The sequence below is a fragment of the Stigmatopora nigra genome, chromosome 5, assembly GCF_051989575.1.
Source record: "Stigmatopora nigra isolate UIUO_SnigA chromosome 5, RoL_Snig_1.1, whole genome shotgun sequence".
Taxonomy (NCBI): domain Eukaryota; kingdom Metazoa; phylum Chordata; class Actinopteri; order Syngnathiformes; family Syngnathidae; genus Stigmatopora; species Stigmatopora nigra.
Genome location: NC_135512.1, coordinates 3,981,548 through 3,989,105, shown reverse-complemented (window position 1 = coordinate 3,989,105; position 7,558 = coordinate 3,981,548).

The following is a 7,558-nucleotide window of genomic DNA, read 5'->3' as shown; positions in this document are numbered from 1 at the left end:
AAAGATGAAACCAAATGACGTAACACTGCACCCTATGTATTCAGGACATCCTCTTGGCCTGAGGTACGCTACACAACATACGACACCACTCCATACGTACTATACACTCAACACAAATCCTCTGCAGCCCCCCAATCAATCATCTACTGAGCCACCCCTCCCTCTAAGCCACGATTGGCCAAAAGAGGATCACCCGGGCCTGAGTTAATGACGTCTAAAATTCTGGACCCACCCAAAATTACACCCCTTTTTTCCCATATGGATTCTTGCTAGCATACCCTTCTTGCCATAATATGAAACTCGTATTCATATATACATATTTACTAATGTTATTTCTTGAGAGCCATTTTCAGATTTGAATGGTAAAAATACATGAAAATATATGATTTTTTTCATACAAAAAGTCTCTTATTTTGACAACAATTTTATGCTGTTGCTAATAAATCAGTATCAGGGATATCATACACAGAAAAGTAATAAAAAAACTAATTATCATTGAGGAGGTGGTAAAAGTAGTGTCACAGTTTCCATATTTTACCTCACAGGTGAGTGGAGAGAAATATGCACCCATGGAAAGAGCCACATGTGGCTCCCGAGCCAGAGGTTCCCTACCCCTGTTATAGAGTATATAACAAACACATGTTGAACTAAATAAATGCTTGGGTATATAGTATTGCAACTTCTGCACAAGCTTAGTCATTAAATCCTGCATTTGGCCCAGAATGACCTTTTATAGCGTTTCTTGAAAAGGTCACTTGAGGACATTGACCTCAAATTGGCACGTGACCGTATCGTATACCCTATGTACATATACGCAGTACTTTGTGCTTGTTTGCTGTACATTTGTTAGTTATTTGATCACAAATTATTTTCCCATCACTTTAAAGCTAGACCAAATATTACCAATGTAACAATTTCACACACTACGTCCGCAAAGGGTGCTATTTCGCATCATACAAAAGATCACACAGGAATAATTAGTACACCGAAAAGCTTTCTATGCTTGTCAAAGAGTTCATAGGCTATGGGAATGATCCAATCTCATCACTTTTTGTTATTGGGAAACTCAGTTAACCCTTTCCCGAACTTGACCCCATTCACTAAAGGCCTAGAGGCCTTTATTTTTTACACAATATCCATTCTGTGAACACCGTATACAATGCGTGCATTGTCTTCTGAAGCATTGACATAAATGCAGATTGATGTAATTGCTGAGCTGAGGACAATTGCAACACTTTTTATTTATCATTAAAACACATGTCCGAACTCTCCTAAATATTTTGACTGGATAATTAAGAGGTAATTCTCTATTTATATATAAATCATAGTGTGTGTATGTATGCATAATGGTTTCAAAAAGGTCATGAAGGACTAGTAGAACTCCTTATAAAGAATTCAGACATTTTTTACAGTGTGATGCTCCCACCTGCAGGAAAAACTGTGAAATGTGGATGGATTTATTGTGTATATATATAATTTCATAATGCTAATATTGTGCCACACATTCCAAAAACAGTAGTTAGTAGTTGTGGGTATTCTGGCAATAAAATATTTATTATTGCTGTCCATTTTGAATGATGATTTTAGTCTGTTTAGAGCACATTTTTGGCACTTTAAGTCCAAGGCCTTGATACGAACATCTCCCCAAAACAACCTTTGGGTCGAGGTCATTTGCAGTACCCGATAAAATGCTATCAGTCCAAAATTCACGTCCTCTCCCTTTCAAACTAAAATATCATTGTAATCTTTGTTTGATAGGAACAGAAAGCAGCCTTGACAAGTAAGCAACAGGGTTAAAGTGTCAACCTCTTTTTAAAAATGTTTAAATCCTATTATGTGTTCGTCCATAAATCCATATACTGAGTGGAATCAATCAGTATTACAATGGAGCAACATTTAGGGTGAAGGATATAAAATAAAATTGGTTATGGTAACTTAATTCACTCAATTTTGGGTTGTGGAATCTAAAACTGATCTGTAAGTTATTTCTCCACATTTTAACTAGTACTTTTACCTACTGTCACTTCATGTATGACACTAGCCTGACACTTGGTAAAACATTATACGTTATATAAATAATGATTTTTTTTACTGCATGTCATTAGTATTTGGAAATACAACAACACATACAGCTATGCACATTGTTTTTTTTTAAAATAATTTTAGAAAATATGCTAATACTATAGTTAAACTAAGTCCCAGTTTGAATTCCACACCAAAATAATGATGCAGAAACAGCTATTAGACCAAAAAATAAATACATTAAAAAATACTCCCATTATAAAGGTTCAAGAAGTACTGACATGCTACTTTGTCCAATAGAGGGCCACATTGGCATGTTTTCAATGTAGAGTGAAAGCTAAAGAAATGTGTCCAAAAGGATTTTTTTTTAGAGAATTGTGGGACATCTGGGTGTGTCTTCTCTCCAAAAAAGGGGATAGTGAGCAAAGCTTTGAACTAAATGAGAGAATAGATAATAAAAGAATCAACTGCATAGATGAAGAAACTGTTTACATACATATTTACATATATATGTTCATTAACATGAATATAAATATGTTCATTATTACGTGTATCAAATAAATCAATCAATAAAAGAAAATAAATATTTTTCATGTTGTTTTATCAAATTGCACATATCAATGATGTTTTTACTCGACAAACTATTTAAATAATAAATTAATGATAAAATGCATAATATTTGCATGTCCAAAACATGTTTATTTTTCACTCTCCTTTTAAAATAATCTATTTTTTTTATCATAAAAGGAAATAAATATGTACTCTAAATCATTAATATTAAAACATTTTAACTGGTGGGTTGAGGCTTAAATTGGCACATAAGTTTTGGAACAAAAAGCCAGAAACACACAAAAGTACATTTTAATTTGTAGAAGGTGGAACATAAAAAGTGTTTAGTTGAGGTCTCAAAGGAACAAAAAAAAAAGAGGAGGAACAGGCTGTGGGAATTTAGGAGTTTCTCATCTAATCCTAATGTGGGAAGTTGAGTCCCACCCTTAAAACAGGAGATTTTTTTTTGGGCCAGGCAGGGTGGGGTGACATCCAGGGTGCCGCAGGGCAGGAAGGAAGAGAGAGCGTGGCCATTTCTGTCTGAGTGAAACTTCAGTTAGATGAGGAAAGCTGCCCAAGTCCTTAAATCACTTCTATTCCACAGAGCAGATTTAGGCCGGACTGGGGTCATTGCATGCTGCTGCTTTTAGTTGGTTGACTGACAAAAATGATGATGGCGGCGCCACTTACGGTTCACGGCGCTGGCAGCCTATCAGTACAGAGGATAACGTCACACATTTTTGTTGCCTGAGCTCTTAAAGTGCAGTGGTGAGATAACCTCTGTAGCATGGCTTTGCTCATGTGCCACTTTGTCCACTTCGAGTGTCGTAAAAATAGAGAGGACGTGAGATACTACAATGCAGGTATTGTTCTGTACTACTCAAAGACAGACCTCCAAAACAACATACCGTATTTTCACGACTAGAAGGCGCACTTAAAAGTCTTAAATTTTCTCCCAAATAGACAGTGCGCCTTATAATCCAGTGCGCCTTATATATGGAAAAAAACAGAAAATCAAAAACAAAAAAACACCACTGTCGGATACTAAAAAAACACAAACGCCTGAACTGAAACAATACTGTTAAATATGCAGATCAGCCATCTTAGTTTACAAAATCTTCCATCATATAGCTCCTCCCCCACTGCAAGATTTTATACAAAAAAATCCAAAACATCAACAATGGCTGGCTCTAGAGGTGACTGTAAAGTAGTGAGTGCTTCATACCTGGAAGTCAATAGCAATTACCGTATTTTCACGACTATAAGGCGCACTTAAAAGTCTTACATTTTCTCCAAAACCGACCGTGCACCTTATTATACAGTGCGCCTTATATATGGGAAAAATGTGACATTCATTGAGGGTGCGCCTTATAATGCGGTGCGCCTTATAGTCGTAAAAATACGGTAGTTAGCATAAAAGCTTCAGGCTACAGAATGGCTAGAAAAAAAACCTTGAAATTATTCATCTTAGTCTCAATTTTTTTCTCAGTTTTTATTATTCCTCCCCTAAAATGTCTTTTAAGCAGAGAGATGTCACATTTTTATATTCATTGTAAATGTCACATGAAATATCTGCTTTAAACCCCACGTAGAATTACCACCAATTGCTCACATTTTAACATCTTTTATAGGCTGTTAAGATAATTGCTGTGCAGTTTTACAGTCATGCTTCCCTTTCACCACTTCTAATGTAGATCCTTTAAAAAAGCCAGCAGCTGTTTTCAGTGAGCAAGTGGCTGAATAAAACTTGGATGTATTCTGCAAGACGTGCAAGGACCAGAAAAAAAAGCGATTGACTTTCCTCCCCTCAAATCGTAAGTAGATTTTTTAAGTATTTTCTAATGGCGGAGGGTGATTTGATGGAAACTGGACAAGCTCTCACAAAATTAGGTTGAAATCGTGTAGTTTTGAGTCAGGAATTACTAGGGATGAAGTCATTTCTCCCATGAACCTGTCACTGTGGCAGTCAAGCGTGCTGACTACTGAGCTAATAGCCTAGTCAGTATTCAGCCATTAAAACACTCTAATAGGATCTCAGGGAGTACATTTTTCCTTACGTTCTACAAGCATAGATAGCACTTAGATTAAATTAGATTAGAACTTTATTTTGTCCCGTATTTGGGAGATTTTTTTGGTTGCAGTAGCAAAACGGACATAAGACAGAGAAGACATTGTAGACCTAGTTAAAAAAAACTTGCTCAAATGGTCGTCAGTAGGTAACCAGTAAGAACAATCCACTGTCAAAATGACGGTATGGTACAAATTAATATGGATCACAGTGTAAAGATCGTAGATTCATCAATATTTTTTTAATCAAGATATTCATTCATCCTAGTGACCAAAAAAATCTTCAAAAATATATAAAACTTCACAACCCTAATTGTAATAAACTCAGTAAAAGATCCAAACAAAAATCATGGGTCAATATGTCTATTAGGTAACTACAGTCTTTTGAATTAACTCTCCTTTTAAATCTGTTATAAAAATATCAAGAACCATACACTAAAATGCCTGCCAAAATCACATTTAATTTAGTGTTAGCTTTCTTCCTCCCTACTATTATCTGTACTGTACTTTTTGTATCGCTTCGGTTTTAAATGTGACTGTATCTTTGGGTCATTCCCCAGAAAGAAAGAAAAATTAAGAAGTTTTTTTTTTTACCTTAAAAGGCCATGCATAGTGGATTGCCGGTTTCCTGTGGGAGGGTTTTCCTCTCTCTTTCTCTCTTGACTGGCCTTCCTCATCCTCACTACTTACCATGACTACTTCAGTCCCTCCCATCACACAACTTCCTATTTTTTTACTATCCCGGGACAGTTGTGAAATCCAGCTTAGTACTTTTTTTGAATCTTTGTCTTTGTGCAATCCTTCCAGAGAGCCCCCTCCTCTATTAATGTAGCCTGAGGTCAACTTGCGGTCATGCAAAAGGTAACTAGAGACATGCAGGAAGGATAGAAGTTTTTTTGGGGGGGTAGAAAAGGAAGAGTTAGTAGGGTGTTGTTGTAGTGAAAGTCAAATTTAATGTAACCTCAGTCTCAGTCTGCAGAAGGTTCCCACCTTGTGGACTTCCTGTGTGTGTGGCTCCAGTTTTTTTAACTAGTTCTACAATGTCTTCTGTGTCTTATGTCTGTCTTGCTACTGCAATCAAGAAATTTCCCTAATACAAGATGAAATAAAGTTCAAATCTAATCTAATCTAATCTAATCGACATGCAGTGTTTTATCTTTGGGAATAATAGAAATTATATTTAACTAGAGTTAAGTTGATACCATTTAAAATGCCTTAATTATTTGTAAAATCCATTTAAAAAGTAATATTTCTAAGCAAAGCAACAGTTTGGCAAACAGTCTTGCACATTAACAGACTTTAAGCAGTTTGTGGCAGGTTTATTGCATTGATTCATCATGCAATTGAATTATAAATGGTTTCTGTTTATGGAAAGAGAAGGAATTTGTCTGACAGATGTCACCTAAATGGTCATGGTGTCCTTAAGATTGCTTGCACATTGTGTTTTCTGCAAAGATGACTAACAAAAATGTCCTACTGTTGACAGAAGAGTGCAGTCTAAACCTTTTGGCCTTGAATCATGTGTGTGAGAAGAGAGAGAAAGACAGTTGGTGTTCTGGTAGTAAACATGATCCTTATGACATCATCTTAAGAAGCTACACACACAAATCAAAGGTTACAGATTGTGTGAATCTACAGTACATCTTTGTCACCACAATCCAGGTGTTGTCTTGTCTAGGTGAATCAAAAGCTTTGTTTCTATCTCAAAGCAATGAATGGTTACCGTATTTCCACGACTATAAGGCGCACTTAAAAGTCTTACATTTTCTCCAAAATAGACAGTGCGCCTTATAATTCAGTGCGCCTTATATATGGAAAAAACAGAAAAACAAAAACAAAAAAACACCACTGTCGGGTATTAAAAAAACACAAACGCCTGAATTGAAAAAATACTGTTAAATATGCAGATGCCATCTTAGTTTACAAAATCTTCCATCATATAGCTCCTCCCCCACTGCAAGATTTTATGCAAAAAACATCAACAACGGCTGGCTCTAGAGGTGACTGTGTAGTGAGTGCTTCATACCTGGAAGTCAATAGCAATTACCGTATATTCACGACTATAAGGCGCACTTAAAAGTCTTAAATTTTCTCCAAAATAGACAGTGCGCCTAATAATACAGTGCGCCTTATAATGCAGTGCGCCTTATATATGGAAAATGTCATTCATTCAGGGTGCGTCTTATAATGCGGTGCGCCTTATAGTCGTGAAAATACAGTACTCTAGGAAATACTGTATTCAGTACTACTAAGTCAAAATATTGTGCGACTCTACAATCAAATGAGATGAATTCAATAGGAAGAGCAGAAATATGTTCATAACAGATGATTTATGAAATGTGACAGACTATGGAAGAAGTGAAGGGGTACTCTTGCAATGCTTTTCATGGCGAGAGGAAAAAATATTTCCATTCTTTTTAGTGAAAAAGTGTAAAGAATGTGGAAATATGTCCTTATGGTTGAAGAAAAAATACATGTGGTGGAAAGACCATTTCCTGTACACTATGCATGCTGGGATCACCTGACTGTTAATTTTCCTTCTGGGAACACATCTGTCAGTTTGTCTATCTATCATTCTGTCTTCTTTTTAAAGTGCATTTGCGGATTATGGTTTGACCGTCTTGAATATCCGTCAGTGAAGGAGCCATTGACTGCGATTCACGTTCATTTTCAAGTTAAAAGGAATTAAACATCTTTTAATGTCAGTGGTAGTGAATGGGTTAAATTAGTAAAACATCTGAGGCAATAGGGAATTACTTGCATCTTGTCTTTTTGGGATAAATGATGAACCAGATTGAATTAATGTTGGTTTTAAAAAAGACGATGAATTGTGAGATATGTAACCCGAGTTGGACAAGAAAAAAAGAATTCAAATCGATGGCTGACTCTTGCTAACCGCAAATCCATCTTTTAGCTTTGA